Source organism: Girardinichthys multiradiatus, chromosome 4 (genome assembly GCF_021462225.1).
Source record: "Girardinichthys multiradiatus isolate DD_20200921_A chromosome 4, DD_fGirMul_XY1, whole genome shotgun sequence".
NCBI lineage: Eukaryota > Metazoa > Chordata > Actinopteri > Cyprinodontiformes > Goodeidae > Girardinichthys > Girardinichthys multiradiatus.
In genome coordinates this window covers 13,263,827-13,279,983 of record NC_061797.1, presented here as the reverse complement: position 1 = coordinate 13,279,983, position 16,157 = coordinate 13,263,827, and positions in this window count along the sequence as shown.

Here is a 16,157-nt window from a genome sequence, read left to right as displayed (position 1 = left end):
ATTGTCGGCCAAGAGAAGTTTCCTGTTGACGCTTTTATTGATTCTGGGGCTGAACAAAATCTTATTTCCTCGAACCTGGTTAATAAACTTCAAATTACCTCTCAGCCTCTCAACCACTCCATCTCTGTCACTGGCATCACTGGTCAAACCATGTCTCAAGTGAGATTTAAAGTTCCTCAGCTTCACATCATTACCTCTGGTAATCATCATGAAAATGATGAGTTCTTTATTATCCCTTCCATCTCTCCACAATTAGTTTTGGGGTATCCTTGGTTGCAGAAACATAATCCCACTATTAATTGGGTGGAGGGCAGAGTAGAGAGATGGAGTAAGTTCTGTCTCCAGAATTGTTTAAGAACTGCCATCTTTCACTCTACTAAACAACTCAAACCTCCTGAGCCTGTTGATTTATCCAAAGTTCCACCTGAGTACCATAATCTCGCACCTGTGTTTAGTAAACAAGGGGCTCTTTCTCTACCTCTGCATCGCCCCTATGACTGTTCTATTGATCTCCTCCCAGGCGCTCCACTACCATCCAGCAGACTCTATAATCACTCCGGACCCGAGAAAGAGGCCATGAAAGAACACACTGAGGATTCTTTGTCGTCTGGGATCATTCGTCCGTCCACCTCCCCTGTTGGCGCCGGATTTTTCTTCGTGGGTAAGAAGGATGGCACATTAAGACCTTGAATTGATTATAGAGGGTTGAATCAAATTACTATTAAGAATAAATACCCACTACCCCTTATTGACTTAGTACATGAACAACTACATTCTGCCAAGATCTTCACTAAGCTCGACCTGCGCAACGCATACCATTTGGTCCGGATCTGTGAGGGCGATGAGTGGAAAAAAGCTTTCAAAACCCCCTAGGACATTTTGAGTATCTAGTCATGCCTTTTGGTTTAACTAATGCACCCGCTGTTTTTCAGGCTCTCATTAATGATGTTCTTCGCGATTTCCTCAACCTCTTTGTTTTCGTTTATCTGGATGACATTTTGATTTTTTCCCAGGACATAGAACAACATCACCAACACGTCAGAACAGTTCTCCAAAGGCTTTACGAAAATCAACTCTTTGTTAAAGCTGAAAAATGTGAGTTCAGCGTCACCTCTGTGTCTTTTTTGGGTTTCATTTTTGAAGCAGGCAAATACAGAACTGATCCCGAGAAGACCAAAGCAGTGGCAGAGTGGCCTACTCCAACTGATCGCAGGCAACTTCAAAGGTTCTTGGGATTTGCAAATTTCTACAGGAGGTTTATAAGGAACTACAGTCAGGTCACTGCACCCTCACTCAACTCACCTCCTCTCTGAGAACATTCCATTGGACCCCTGAAGCAGAAAGGGCATTTGGTGAGTAAAAGACTTTATTTTCTTTGGCGCCCATATTGACCCATCCTGATCCGTCTAAACAATTTATCGTGGAGGGTGATGCTTCCAACATTGGAGTAGGGGCCATTTTATCTCAACGGTCCCCTGTGGACAATAAAATACATCCATGTGCCTATTTTTCTCGTCGCTTGTCTCCAGCAGAGCAAAATTATGATGTGGGCAACCGGGAACTTTTAGCCATAAAGTTGGCCCTTGAGGAATGGCGGCATTGGTTAGAGGGTACTGAAATCCCTTTTCTCATTTGGACTGATCACAAGAACCTCTCCTACATTCAAAATGCCAAGAGACTTAACCCCAGACAAGCCCGTTGGTCTCTGTTTTTTGCTCGCTTTCATTTCTCTATCTCCTACAGACCCGGTTCCAAGAACACTAAGCCTGACGCTCTCTCTCGCCAGTTCTCTCATTCTAACCAACCCAAGACTGAAACCTCCATCCTCCCGGACTCTTGTATTGTGGGCGCCCTCACCTGGGCCATTGTGAAGGACCTCTGAGAGGCACAGAGGTCCGAACCTGACCCAGGTACTGGCCCGGTGGGCAAGTTGTTTGTTCCCAACTCTGTCGTCAATAAAGTTCTGGATTGGGTGCACAACAAAAAGCTGACTTGTCATCCTGGGGTGACTCGCATGACCACATTTACCAAGAGGTATTTCTGGTGGCCAACTATGAATCTCAACATTAAAGACTTTGTTGCAGCTTGTCCCACATGTGCTCGGAACAAAAACACCAATCAACCCCCCTGCTGGTCTTCTTCAACCTCTGCCCACCCCTAGTGGTCCCACATTTCCATTGATTTCATTACTGGTCTCCCTCCATCTGACGGTAACACCGTCATCCTTACTGTTGATAGATTTTCTAAAACAACCCATTTTGTTCCATTATCCAAGTTCCCGTCTGCATTTGAGACTGCCCAACTCCTGGTTCTCCACGTTTTCCGCATCCTTGTTATTCCTATGGATATTGTTTCTGACCGAGGCCCGCAGTTCATCTCGCAAGTCTGGAAGGAGTTCTGCAAGGCTCTAGGTGCCTCCATAAGTCTTTCATCAGGATACCACCCACAATCTAATGGGCGGACAGAAAGATACAACCAGGAACTTGAAGTTGCCTTAAGGTGCATAATAAATGACAACCCCTCTTCTTGGTGCAAACACCTCACATGGATTGAATATGCTCATAACACACATACTTCCTCTGCTACCGGTTTGTCCCCCTTTGAGGTTTCCCTTGGCTATCTACCACTGCTGTTTCCCAGTATTGAGTTTGACATCCTGGTCCCCTCTGTTCAGCATCATGTTTCCAGGTGTCATACGATTTGGCGACAGACCAGGAGGACCCTCCTACGCACTCTTGAACAAAATAAGAGGGTCGCCAACCGTCGCCGTTCTGCTGCAATTGTCTACCAAATCAATCAGAGGGTCTGGCTATCTACCAGGAATATTAAATTAAAGGATACTCCCAGAAAGTTGGCCCCCCGATACATTGGTCCTTTTGTCATCGAGAGGATCATCAACCCATCTGCGGTGAGACTCAAACTACCATCTTCCATGCACATTCATCCTACTTTCCACGTTTCTCAGATCAAGCCAGTCTCTGAAAGCCCCCTGCGTACACCTACCAATCATGGGTAAGACTGCCGACCTGACTGCTGTCCAGAAGGCCACTATTGACACCCTCAAGCAAGAGGGTAAGACACAGAAAGAAATTTCTGAACGAATAGGCTGTTCCCAGAGTGCTGTATCAAGGCACCTCAGTGGGAAGTCTATGGGAAGGAAAAAGTGTGGCAGAAAATGCTGCACAACGAGAAGAGGTGACCGGACCCTGAGGAAGATTGTGGAGAAGGGCCGATTCCAGACCTTGGGGGACCTGCGGAAGCAGTGGACTGAGTCTGGAGTAGAAACATCCAGAGCCACCGTGCACAGGCGTGTGCAGGAAATGGGCTACAGGTGCCGCATTCCCCAGGTCAAGCCACTTTTGAACCAGAAACAGCAGCAGAAGCGCCTGACCTGGGCTACAGAGAAGCAGCACTGGACTGTTGCTCATTGGTCCAAAGTACTTTTTTTGGATGAAAGCAAATTCTGCATGTCATTCGGAAATCAAGGTGCCAGAGTCTGGAGGAAGACTGGGGAGAAGGAAATGCCAAAATGACAGAAGTCCAGTGTCAAGTACCCACAGTCAGTGATGGTCTGGGGTGCCGTGTCAGCTGCTGGTGTTGGTCCACTGTGTTTTATCAAGGGCAGGGTCAATGCAGCTAGCTATCAGGAGATTTTGGAGCACTTCATGCCTCCATCTACTGAAGATTTTTTCAGCACGACCTGGCACCTACTCACAGTGCCAAAACCACTGGTAAATGGTTTACTGAACATGGTATCACTGTGCTCAATTGGCCTGCCAACTCTCCTGACCTGAATCCCATAGCGAATCTGTGGGATATTGTGAAGAGAACGTTGAGAGACTCAAGACCCAACACTCTGGATGAGCTAAAGGCCGCTATCGAAGCATCCTGGGCCTCCATAAGACCTCAGCAGTGCCACAGGCTGATTGCCTCCATGCCACGCCGCATTGAAGCAGTCATTTCTGCAAAAGGATTCCCGACCAAGTATTGAGTGCATAACTGTACATGATTATTTGAAGGTTGACGTTTTTTGTATTAAAAACAGTTTTCTTTTATTGGTCGGATGAAATATGCTAATTTTGTGAGATAGGAATTTTGGGTTTTTATGAGCTGTATGCCAAAATCATCCGTATTAAGACAATAAAAGACCTGAAATATTTCAGTTAGTGTGCAATGAATCTAAAATATATGAATGTTAAATTTTCATCATGACATTATGGAAAATAATTAACTTTATCACAATATGCTAATATTTTGAGAAGGACCTGTACCTGCCTGCCTGCCTGCACCTGGTAAATACTCACCTAAGGACTGCACTGTAAATATACTCACCATCATCACTCTCACCTTGGATTCCTGGATTCGGTCCTCCTCCCCTGGTTCCTGGACAACACCAACCTATTATCCTAGGCAAGCCTACACTGGAATAAACTTCACTTACTGTCTACATCCTGTGTTTTGAGTCTGTTTTCATCCTCTGGATTGTTCTACTTCGACTACCTTAGTGATTCATGATAATGTTATTTAGTGACTTCTTGCTACTTTTGGGAAACCTAAAAGGTACAATTCTGTGCATTTATTTAGCTGTTGAAATTGATATATAATTTTTACTGTGAAATACTGATTAAACTCTAGTCTAATAAAATGCTATCAGTTCAATTCTAACAGTTTCCTTTATGATAGGTAGGGAGAGAAAACAAACTTTTTGTGATTTTTTCCTAAAAAGAGAGAGACACTTGAATCGCTATATCTGGTATTTAAAAGGATTAAAATTAAAGAAAATACATGAAAACCTGTTATGTATTTTAAGGACTGACGTTAAAAATAAAAGGTGGCAATCTTTAAAGTAGCATATCTTGTGTCCAATGGACCTAATGGGGCTCAACAAGGAACTCCAAGGTTGTAAAAAAAGAAAAAAACAACACCTATTTTCTAATAATGACCAGAAATTAGAAGATTAAAAGGCACTTTAATGTTACTTCTGCTTAAGTTGAAACCAGGTAGCATTGCTGCTGCTCGATTTATGAATTCATTTATATGATCCAGAACAGTTTTTCTTCTTCTCTTTCTTTTACACATGGCAAGACAAACCAGATAATCACTACAATTTAACTAATTTCATTGAGTAACCACATTATAAAAAATATTTAAGAGTCTTTTAGCTCTTTAACTTATATATTTTCCACCCAGAAAGGGTTTGTTTTATCAATGTCCATGTGCCATAATATAAGGTTCACTAATGTGCTGGGTTTTACATTTTAATTTTCTTCAATGAAAAAATTAGTTTTGTGAATTTGGAATATTTATAAAAAGGACGGGAGCAGAGAAGAAAATGAGGCACTAAGAGGGGGAGGAATGGCAAGAGAGGGGTAAGTTTATTTTTAGCTGCTTATCTGTCACATGTCTTTCCACCTTTGATGGTTGGTGTCCATCAGATCTTTGGAGCGTGGTGCCCCCAACCTTAAAGATACATTGGGGAGATGCACAGACACAAACACATGCAACACACACTCACACCTTCCTCCTTTTACCGAAGCATTTGACTCAAACAAGGAGGAAACAAATGCCTCCTTGTTTGAGCTTAATCCCATCTTAACCAGATCCCTCAAGTGTGATTAGAATATGAATAATGGGGAAAATACAAGTGCACGCCTTCTTTTAAATGAAATTATCCAGTGTAATGTGATGGTAGGTCCTCATGTCCTGCCCTGACAGATTTGTCAAGCAGCTTGTCTCCTGGGAGGAGACCGACTGTGTGGACTCCTCAGAGACTGAAGACCCACCCCCTCCACATTACCCCTTCCTGTCAGCTAGCCTAATTATCTTCACACCATTGGACACACTGAAACCTACAGCCAAACTGAGCATGCAGAAGCTGTATTTGAACAAATGAACATTGAGTATAATCTCAAAAGGCTCTATGTAAGAAAATGTTTACCCCAGGACTGCAATCACAGCTGGTGTCAAGAGATTTTAGAAAACGGTTAAAATATCTGTCTGTCCTTATAAAAGTCTTTGGGAAAAGTGGGATGCAGCACGAAGATAAAATCCTTGTCAAACAAAAAAAGGAAATAAAATTTAGGTTAGTCACAAGGCTAAACCAAATTGTTCAGTAAGGTTGCCTTTTGTGATCCTGGCCAAGAATTTCCAGTATTTCCTGCTGGCCGTGGCTCACCGTTAAAAATACTTGCAACAAGATCTTACAAAGGCCTACTGATATTTGTTTTTCGTTTTGTAAATTATTAAAAATATGAAGGAAATGTGGAGTAAGTAGACTGAAAAATGCAACAAAGTATTCCTACCTGCTAACGATGAGATATTAATTAAAGCCACACACAAGATGACCATCTGGTTAGGTCCCTCTTAATGCCTTTTTGAAAATAAAGAATTACTCTGCAGAATTACATTTATAACCTGTAATTTGATTGAAAAATTCTGAGCTCCAGGTGTATTTCATAGGAGAGTAGAAGCCTTTACTGGATTTTGTATCGCAGTTTTACATTTTTTTGAATCAAGTCTATCGGGTGTGTGGAACTGAATGTTTGTTTGTTTGTCATTGTTATGTTTCCATCTATAAATCAACATATTCTTTCTAACCATACCGGAATAGGATCATGAATAAATTTGAGTTATGGACCTTTAGCTTTGAAGCTTTTACATCTTACAAATTTTATTTCCTCAGATTTTACTGATCATTTATATGTATACTGAGAATAACGTATGACCAATCAGAGATTTATGTAGAAAGAGTGTATTTGGGGTGTGTGTTCCTTTCAGTGACACAGTTTAGATACACTATATTGCCAGCAGTATTTGTCTGTTTACTTATACATGTACAGGAACTTTGATGACTTCCTATTCTTAAACTATAGGGTCCAATATGCCCAGCCTTGGAAGTGATTGTAACACCAATATTCATTGATTTGATGGTTTTGGCAATATAGTGTATATCAAGAATGAATTAATGGTGGATATCTCGCAGTCCCTAGCCAACTTCATACCTGACATATGTATATCTCTGGAGTTATTGACCTGTTAGACAAAAGCAGTATGCTGAAAAACCATTCATGAACGAATTTCTGAACACGTCAGGGATGCATGATTAACAATTAATACATCCAGGTGCTTGCAATGGTGAGTATTAAAGCATGCTCAAAGTGGGGCAGATACATTTAACAACATTGTTAACAGAATTTTCTGGCCCAAGATGATGACCTGCTTATCAGCCACTTTAGGTTTCCAAAGGAAGTTCTGTTGGACCCATACTCTCAGCTGCTGTGCGGGTACTGCCTTTACCCATACAGCTGCTGACCACACAGTGATTCCTGGTAAGAAAGGAATTTCAGAGGGAGCTGGCAGAGCAGTCAGGTCTCTACCTGGCAATGTAGCCGAGCCTTACTAGCTGTGTAGGATGTAATTATCAATGTTATCAGTTTTATCATACACCCATACAGTGCAGTGTAACAGGCAAAAAAAGCATACTTTGAATGAGATACCTTTTTGATGTCACAATGTCATTGGAGCAATTCATTTACAGCTCTTCACTGTGAATGCATTGCAAGAAACCATCATAAGATAATTATGTTAATGTTGACAGGAAGCATTTTCCTTCAAAGTTCAAATTAAATGCAATGGACAAATATAATTAACCAACATTGTGGCGAGGTTGGCTTGGTTCAACACGACACGTTCATTCTAATGAACAGCATAATTGACAACAAACTGCAAACAGGCACAGTGCAGGATGGGTATATTATCAGTATTATCAGTAAATATATTAACCTGCCTAATGTTAATCTTCTTTCTTCTGTGGGGATGCATTAGTCTGTGGCGCATCAGAGTAATGCCATGAAGACATCATCCTCTCTTTACAACATCAGTGGGTAAAGTGAGTAACTTTGTGGTTTTTGCTGGTTAAACTAAAGTTTCGGAGCATGCTAATAAGCCAGTAAATGCCTCTGTGTTAATGCCAATAAACACATTTGAGTTTTACTTTGCTCGTAAGTGGTCAGGATTAAATAGCCTGCCTTGTAGCTCAGATGATTGACTGAATTGTCCTCTTGCTCCATGGCAGCCAGTTAACCATAGCCAGCTGTTCATGGGCACTTCTATGGTGGATGACATGTGCAAACGCACAGCAAACTACTAAACACGCTGCAAACACAATGATGCAAACTTCAAAACTCACAAACACAAAAAGGAATGCAACAGAAAAATGTTGCAAAAGAAAAATGCTGCAATCACTGTAAATAGAGAGAAGTAAAAAGCTACAACCAACAAAACAAATGCAAAGAAAAAATGCTCCAAATAGAAAAATGACATTGAGTTAAGAAAATCTGCAAACTCGCTCCACAAAAAAGAAGTGCACCAGAACACTAGGGGGAGTCGACCGCTGATATTACCGTCATAAAAATGCTGCTGTTCTGTTTTGTGGATGAGTTTGCAGCTTTTCTTAACCTGCTGTTGTTTATGCTATTTGCAGCATTTTTTCTTTGAATTTGTGTATTTTAGAGTTTGCATCATTTATGCGTTTGCAGCTCGCTTAGCTGTTAGCTGCGAGTCTGCACCTGTCGGCCACCGTACACTTCTAATGACCAGTGAAAAGAATTGTCCAATCAATATAAAGAAACAAAAAATCTAATTAAAAGCACAAAGCATTTACATTGTCATCATCATATGTTGTATGAAGCACATGAGAGGTTTCAAAGAGAATGCTGTCTCTAAGGATCTGAAGAGTCTACATTGATTAGGAGAGACATGTGAAAAGACGTTGAGCATGACAAAATAAAGAAAAAATCAAAGAAGTGTTTTTTTATCAGGCTCTCATTATATCCTCAGATAGAAACACAGTTGAACAGAACAAAGCAACAGCTTGAAAGTAAGTGTGTACTATTAACTTAATTTAAAAAAATGTATCTGAAGTTGAAAAATGACAATGACGAAGGGAGTCTTATAGGTCAGAAACCAGCCAGTGTGGTCTGCAGCTCTCCTTTTCTTATAGTAAGGGAGGCCTGGTTGCCATGGCGATGCAGTATTTCTCCAGAATTGCACATATTGATTTGCAGAGGCGTAAACGGCCAAGCAGGAGTGAGAAGAAAATGTGTGTGTGTTTGTGCGTGTGTGTGTGTGTGAGCTGGGGGGATGTGCTCCAGAAGAAAGGCAGGCATGCTGGGGGTTCTGTGGCTGGATCATCACCCAATGACTTCTTCCTTTACTACACGCGTTCACACAAGATGTCACCTGCACAATGTAGTCCCTTCAGTGTTGTGTTCTCAACTTTCCATCCTCACCTCCGGCAGCACACATGGCATGACACAGCTGTATGTGTTGGTGTTTCTTTCAATGATTTTATTACAAATGGAAGGTAAAATCACACTGCCCTTACTTGAGCCACAAGAAAAGGCTTGTAGGGAAACACCAGTTAAATGTTAAAAGATCATCCCTGAAAACACCATTCACATATGTTATGTGGTGATTATCTGGTGAATGACCAGAGAAAATATAATATAAAAATACATATAAAGTATGTATATTTAAGTACTGTATGTTTAATACCTGATTATAGGTTGTTTTTTTAAAAGTACCTTTAATGTCACAAACTAGCCTCGCGGAAACGTATATTCTAATTTATTTACTACTACTGTATATGGTTGCATTTAAAATGCTCTTTTTTCATAGTGGAATGAATTTCACTGTCTAGCGTGAAATTCTGTGGACTGTAATGCTGGAGTTCCAGCATCTTTGGTGGTTCCTTTGTTGTTCCTGCATATCCTAACCAACTCTCTCTGACCTCAGCAAGACAGTTTGGGTTAGATTGTCAAAACCAGGACAATGATTCCTCACATCAGAACTGGTTTTGGCTAACATTAAGCATTTGGAATGGTCCTAACCTTAACGCTATGCTTAAAAGCAGGATCAGTGGCAGTGAACCAACACATTTAAACTAATTCCACAATTTCCGATAATGAAAGTGGAGATTCCAAATGCCTTCTGAAGAAAAGTATTATGGTCAGTAGGCACAGAGGTTGAGCTATGTGGTCACAGCAGGAAGATTGTTTAGAGGTGTTAGAAAACCTCACTGTCAGGCATAGAGGTGGTGGGAATATTATGGGGTGAGGGTCTGCTTTGCTGCTACTGGCACTGGTGCAATGCACAAGGTGAATGAAATAATGAAGAAAAGGTCTACCTCCATAATTTTCAATTTAAACTAAAATCAACAGCTGGAGGATTAATACTTGGAAATATTTGCATTTTCTAATCTGGACACCTATGCCAACCACACATAAAAAGTGGTTTTGGAATGGATATACTAGGCACTAAGGTATGCACTAAGCAAAATAATCATTAATATTCTGAAATAGCCCCATGTTTAAATAAAACATACACAATTATATTAGATGTTGATGGCTACCAAACATGTGTAGTTTCTTCACAAGTTGCTGGTGGAGATTTATTTAAATATTAGTGGCTTCTCCTCACCTATATGTAGAATTTTTAACATTGTTGGATTAAGGAAAATACAATAAACAATAAATTCCACCCAGTTTATGTTTTTAACAATAATTAAGATTGTTTGTTAGGTAAGTGTGGTTCAAATTTACCATTAAAAGTCCCAAAATAATATAAATATGTAAGCCTATAATACTTTTATGTACACTTTTTAGCAGCACTGTATGATGCTTTATAGCTGTAGCAACGTTTTAGGGATTTAATCATCCATAGAGAATTTTAGTATTTTTGCTCCACACTGTTTTGGAATCTTAAAGTATTATTGCAAAACAATTATTGAAGAGATTTGAAGAATGTGTGAAGAAGAGTCAATGTACTGCATAAGTGTACAATAACCAGTGCAATGAAAAACAAAAGTAAAACCTAAAATATGGCCTCAGAAAAACAAGAGAAAACAGATTTCACCAAAATAGCTTTTTAGGTAGAAAGAATTTGGTCCAAAAATGTTCTTAGGAAATAAGTTTTTATTTATTATTCCCTTATGTAAGTTTGGAACTTCGCACCCTTCAATATTAATGCGATTCCTCACCCTCAATCTGATATCACTTTCGTCCTTAGAATGAGTCATTCTCTGCTATATTTTTGATAATCTTGTTGATAGAAATTGCTTTTGTTGTTGTTATTGTTTTGTTTTTCATGCGCTCTCTAATCCCATTCTGCTCTCTGGAACCAGTACAGTGAAGCGCGTTTACAGACTGGAGTAACTTCATCTTCTGTGCTTTCAGCATCACAAAGCTGGTTCAGTCCATACTGCGGTTTATAACTATGGAAACTTCAGAAACCTGACCATCTCCGGAGCTGGTTTGGTCTCAAGACAAGAGATCAATACACGTCAAGGCACCTCCAAGCCACCAGTTACCTTGGAAAAGGAAAAATAAACAGACCGCGCATGAACAGCATATGCAAGAGTCTTTTCTCCCATCTCACTCTCAGACAAATGAAAGATGTTGAGTTTTAATTGAGAGTCATCTATACCTGAGAACCCTCAGCTAAAATAAATTGTGTGAATGATAATTAATTTGTCCGTAGTGGCGTAGTTATTAGTACTGTTAAACTGCAGTAAACAGTTCCTGAGTTTAAATCCCAGCCAGGGGTTTCCTGCATCAAGATTGCATGTTCTTCCCCAGCATGCTTAGTTTCTCTCTAGGTACTCCTTGTGAGTGAGTGTTTGAGTGTGTGTGCGTGTGTGTGTGTACATGTTTGATTTGTCCTGTGTGTCTTCATGAGGGGCTGACAACCTGTCCAAGGTGTACATGCCTCTTTCCCAAAGACCTCTGGAGATAGGCAATAGCCAACCTGCAACCCTGACCAGGAATAAGTGTGTTTTAATGGAGAGCAGTAGAAATAACAGCTGAAACATCTGTCTGCACCAGACAGAAAAAGTATAACTTTCTTACACACTCGGGAATCACAAGATTACCTGTACACCATTTGTTCAGTGCAGGGGTTCCCAAACAATTCAGCCCGTGAACCACAAAATAACAATACCAGAGACTGGCAACCCCCTAAGTATTTCTCTCTATATTTATTAATTTAATAAATAACTATATAGTTTTGTAATTTAATGGTATTTTAATTATTTTTAAATGTATTAAATAAATAAATGATACAATAAAATTACTTAATAGGACATTTAATGGTACCTTTCTTTATATATTCATCGTGTTCTGGGATGTATCAGCCAAGCTGTTCTACTCCAGCCATACACAGTCAACGAGGATATGAAATCAAAGCAGGCAGCGGCTTCGGAGTGCCTCAGTTTATAATAGTGCCACCGGTGGCTGGATGGAGAATCAGCCAATGTAAAGTGGCTTGCAAAATCATCTTGCGACCCACTACTGTCTCACAACCCCCTGGGGGATCCTGATGCCCACTTTGGGAACCCCTGGTTTATTGTAAAACACATTTATACTGGATTCTGAAATGTAATCCTGTATAATACAAAATCAAGTTAAGCTTTTTTAATTTGTACATATGCATAACCTGTACATTTGTTGCTGTTTTTTTCATCCAACAGTTGCTTTTCTTTCCTTTAAAAAAAACAACAAAAAAACAAAACTTTGAGTTTAGATTGCTTGTTCTGGCTGGGACTTTTTCTGAGACATGAAAATATTTAACATTGAACCATTACACATTTTTACACAAATTAAACACAAACTAATCCAACATGCCAGTATAAAAACCGGCAGATGTACAGTGAACACCATTGTGTGTTCAAGGACCTAAAAGCATAACTCTGGTCTTCACCCCATGCATTCTTCATTGGCATAGAGCACCAAACTCAGCATTAACCTAAGACACATTCAGTCCAGCATGTTTGTGGTATTTAGGAAAAACTAAGGGCTGTTCAGTTTGTGAGAGATGAAGCGAGCATGGAGCCTGTTTGAAAAACTGTGTGAATGCGAAAGCTGAATTCCTTGAACACTGTTTGAAAACTGTAATCCCAGCCGAAAGGTCAAAAGTCTCAGTGGGTTTTTTATTTGTGTCTTTGTGCTGCTGTTTTAAGCCCAGAACATCCTTTGTACTCCATTCAAAGAGCAACATGAGGGGTCTGTGAGGGGATTAGTCTGAATGAGGACGGCAGAGGTGGTGATGTGTGTGGGTCAGATGCACACACTTTGTTGTGACTGTCATACTAAAACCTCTCCAAGTAAACTTTTACCAAAGACCGAATCATAATTGTTGTTACATAGTTCCTGTAGGAAATTAATATGTACTCATTATAGGCATAAATGTCACATTGATTATCAGCTTTTATTGTTTTTTTAACCATTTAATCAGGTTAGAATAACTACACAACGTACAGCAGCAATGATGTCAAAAACAAGAACTGTTTACAATTTTTTACTCATAAAGGATTTTCTCTGATCCACACAGCTTTAAAAATTACACATGCAGGCTCAAATATATACATATACTTCAATTACATATGGAAGCTTTTGACATAATCCTGTCTGGATATTTGACTTTTCATCTTATCAGAATCAGTAATTAAGCTAAAATCATCGGTTTCCTGGTGCAACACGAGCTTTTAAGCATACACTGGGAAAACAAACGTTTAGAACATAAACAGTAAAATTGGTGTAACAATTTGGGTTACAACATTAAAAGCCTGTAAGAACTTTTCTGGAATTTTCAAAATAAATCACACTAACCCACTCCTAACTCAGCCCAGGAACAGAAGGACAGCAGACTTCCTGTGACGTCACTGTTTGAATAAAAACCCCGCCTTCCAACAAACAGATCTCTTTCCATGCAGATTCCCACGGGAAACAGACAGGAGAGGCACACACGTGCATGTCTCCTTGCTGGCAAGCAGACATAACTCTTCAAACTGGATCCAAGAGTGTCATACGATCACGTGATCTTTTGCACTAAGTTAAGTAGGAATGAATTGCTGTTTGTGTATCCTCTATTCATTCATGAACAGGGTAACTAAGGTAAAAGCGTGGCTTTACTTTTCTCTCTGAGGTCTACAGAAGCAAACTGTGTTTCAGAGAGTTCCCAGCAGAGACCCTGTCTCTACAACGCCGAGTAGAGCAGTTTTTCCGGTCTGAAGGAAGGACAAAGTGCCGCAACACAACATGCCACTTGGCGTGCAATTCAGCCCGGCAGAACGAGCCATCCTTCCCCACAGCTATTTTGTTTAGCCACACGTGGATGTTTTCCAACACGGTTCACATAAGAGGTGGTGTTTGGGCAGAGAAGACTAGTTTAGAGTTAAATAATCTAAATAATGTTCGTTTAATGATGTTTGTTTTTGTTTGTGTTGAGAAACTCAGCTAATGATGTGTTCTGTGTTGTGTTTTTAAAGTTAAGACAAACTTTATTTAAAGGGTGGTTTTTAAACACAGAAGATCGGCCATAACGCGGCGTCCACGCTTATGCATTTCAACCCTTTTAATAGTGGTATTTTAAAGGTATGTGTTTGATTCTGGTAACCAGCTATCAGTTCTTTTTGCTAACTCCAACCTAGTTTCCAATCTAGGAATAATATTTCCCTAAATATTATTTTACTAAATGTGATAACACCATTAAGACCCATTTATCCAAATGGCTTGGTTCTTATTCAAAATAATATTTCCTTAAATATTATTTTACTAAATAAAGGCAGCTTATTAAACACCGTTGAGAATTGGTAAGGTTAGTTTTATTCAGCAAATCATTCTTTAACCCTTGTGTGATGTTCATATTGTTTTTACTTAGCCAATGTTTCTGGGTCTGGTGGACCCGTTGCATTTTGTGATTTTTAATTCCTCACAATCAAACATTTAATTAAAATCATGATATGAGTGGAAACAAATTTACAATTAATTTACATTAATTGTATCATTTGTCCTTCAGTAAATAATGAAAATGGATCCCACAGACTCAAACACCACACAAGGGTTAAAATGTTGTTTTATTAAAATATCGCTTTATCTGATCTTGCATTATGAAAGGCTGTTTGAAGGTATATCATTTATTGCCTAAGTTGGTTCCAAGACTAACTTAACTTAATTTCCAGATCCTTCAAGATAATCCTTGGTTCTCAAACATAAACATTGCATGTTAATGTTGCATCACTCTTTTGGTCATGGTTTTCAACCATCTTTGTTTCACCTATTTTTATCAGGCCATTAGTCTTCTTTATTCTTCCATTCTGTTTGGTAGTTTAGTTGGGTTGTTTTAGCATAGTAAAGAGTTTGTTGATTGAAATATGTTTGACTTTATGTTGACCTATTTTTGTTACTAAATTCTTGCCCTTAACAGACCGAAATACTATATAATAAAATGTCAAGTTATTAATATTAAATAATATATTCATATGTATAATTACAATAGATAGATAGATAGATAGATAGAGAGAGAGATAGAGAGATAGAGAGATAGAGAGAGAGATAGAGATAGATAGATAGATAGATAGATAGATAGATAGATAGATAGATAGATAGATAGATAGATAGATAGATAGATAGATAGATAGATAGAGAGAGAGAGAGAGAGAGAGAGAGAGAGAGAGAGAGAGAGAGAGAGAGAGAGAAAGAGAGAGAGAGATAGATAGATAGATAGATAGATAGATAGATAGATAGATAGATAGATAGATAGATAGATAGATAGATAGATAGATAGATAGATAGATAGATAGATAGATAGATAGATAGATAGATAGATAGATAGATAGATAGATAGATAGATAGATAGATAGATAGATAGATAGATAGATAGATAGATAGATAGATAGATAGATAGATAGATAGATAGATAGATAGATAGATAGATAGATAGATAGATAGATAGATAGATAGATAGATAGATAGATAGATAGATAAAAGGTGTCATTAACTCTAAAACCAAACAAAGCTACACACACACCTGCAGAAGAGGCACATGCTATAAACCAAGTTACCCAAGAGGTCTTGTGGTCCAGGGCTAGAGCTGAATTGATGAACCTGAATCACTCTCTCAAAACCACGACTAATCCTCTGCCTCTCCACAACACTCAGAGAACACCTCCTCAGTCCGTCTCACACTCCGTTGGCCTCTCTGCCACTCTGCATTCAATGCAGCATGCTCATGACCATGAGAGGGAGAGTACACGCATGTATGCTTGTGTGTGTGTTTGTTTATTTGTCTTTGTCTACGCTGTGATTGCGATGGTGTGCTCT